Source organism: Panthera onca, chromosome C1 (assembly GCF_046562875.1).
Source record: "Panthera onca isolate mPanOnc1 chromosome C1, mPanOnc1 haplotype 2, whole genome shotgun sequence".
Lineage (NCBI taxonomy): Eukaryota > Metazoa > Chordata > Mammalia > Carnivora > Felidae > Panthera > Panthera onca.
In genome coordinates this window covers 120,527,010-120,529,194 of record NC_138346.1, presented here as the reverse complement: position 1 = coordinate 120,529,194, position 2,185 = coordinate 120,527,010, and positions in this window count along the sequence as shown.

Sequence of the window (2,185 nt, the reverse complement as noted above, 5' to 3'; positions counted from 1 at the left end):
CTGATAGCTTAAGGTAAGGCCAAGGTTGAATTATCATTTATGAGCATTTCCCTGGGAAGCGCTTTTTAGCAGTGTGCTCTCATTTATGAGTTCCCAGGGCTGCGTGAGCAGTAATTGTCTGTATATATGTTTCACACGGAAACACACACACACACACACACACACACACACGCACAACAAATTGCTAAGGTGGTCCCACTCAAGGAATTCAACTTCAGGGAAGCACCTGGTTGATGCCACCTTAAAAAAAACAAAACAAAACAACTAAGACGTTCATTATTGCACGTCTAGCAAGAAGTCTAGAGGCAGGTCAGTTCTTAGCAGGGGCCTCTCTTGGAAGATGCCTCAGAAGAGCAGCTTAAATTCTCATCTTAATAAATTCCAAGGTGGGGCGCCTGGGTGGCTTGGTAGGTTAAGCATCCGACTTCAGCTCAGGTCATGATCTCATGGTCCGTGAGTTCGAGCCCCGCATCGGGCTCTGTGCTGACAGCTCAGAGCCTGGAGCCTGTTTCCAGTTCTGTGTCTCCCTCTCTCTCTGCCCCTCCCCTGTTCATGCTCTGTCTCTCTCTGTCTCAAAAATAAATAAACGTTAAAAAAAATTTTTTTTTTTAAATAAATTCCAAGGTACTTAACACATATACCTCCTGACTGCCCTCTCCTAGATGGAAGCTGATCTGACTTGTCTTGGAGGTCTCCCCAGCTGGGGGACTTAGCAGTGGGTTCCCAGGCTGAGCAAAGTGAGGTTTAACCTCTCAACTATTCTGTCCATTTCTTCCTTTTTTTTTTTTTTTAACAATTTTATTATTTTATTTATTTTTTTGAAGGCTTCATTTTTTAAATTTTTAAAAAAAATTTACATCCAAATTAGTTAGCATATAGTGCAACAATGATTTCAGGAGTAGATTCCTTAATGTCCCTTACCTATTTAGTCATCCCCCCTCCCACAACCCCTCCAGCAACCCTGTTTATTCTCCATATTTAAGAGTCTCTTATGTTTTGTCCCCCTCCCTGTTTTTATATTATTTTTGCTTCCCTTCCCTTGTGTTCATCTGTTTTGTCTCTTAAAGTCCTCATAGGAGTGAAGTCATATGATTTTTGTCTTTCTCTGACTAATTTCACTTAGTATAATACCCTCCAGTTCCATCCACACAGTTGCAAATGGCAAGATTTCATTCTTTTTGATTGCTGAGTAATACTCCATTGTATATCTATACCACACCTTCTTTATCCATTCATCCATCGATGGACACTCGGGCTCTTTCCATACTTTGGCTATTGTTGATAGTGCTGCTATAAACATGGGGGGGTGCATGTGTCCCTTCGAAACAGCACACCAGTATCCCGTGGATAAACGCCTAGTAGTGCAATTGCTGGGTTGTAGGGTAGTTCTATTTTTAGTTTTTTGAGGAGCCTCCATACTGTTTTCTAGAGTGGCTGCACCAGCTTGCATTCCCATATTCTGTCCATTTCTAAGCTGAAAGCACATGCGTCTATGATGTTGTGTCATAACATCATTTTAATAACAATACTTAACACGTAGCATTATATGAATTACCACCATGTACTCATAACTACCCTGTTGTGATGATACCATTAACTCTATTTTCCGGAATAGTAAACTAGAGCTCAGAGTATTTAAATTGCTTGCCCTGTGCCTGACAGGTGGACAGGGACAAAACCTGACCTTGAGCTCAGGTGCTCTGCACAGTAAATCTCATGGTTTTTTTCTCCGGCATTGTCCTAGATGCCCATAGGCCTGTCTTGGGTATGTGTACTTAAAATTCAGACAAAGAAGGGCCATATAATATGATTGATCAAACAAGCACATTAAAAACCATCCTCACCACTACATTGTCACAGCCACACACACACTCTTGGGAGCTGTTTTCTATGCTCAGTAGGATTGTAGCTTCCTGTTTGTGTACTGAATACAGTGATTCCGTGAGGAGTGAGACTGAACATTCCCTGCCTCCTCCCACTTTCTCTGCCATAGGTTCTCTGGCCCCTAATGGCAGGACTTTGTATCTCCAGCACCTGACTCTGCTGCCCATACCCCTTCTTAGGAGAGCAGCCAAGTGGCAATCGCCACGTCACCCTTAGCCTGCCTGCACAGCTTGTCCCCGTGAAAGGCTCCTGTCTTCCACCTCAAACACGGCCACCCTGACCTGGGGATTAGAGACTGTCA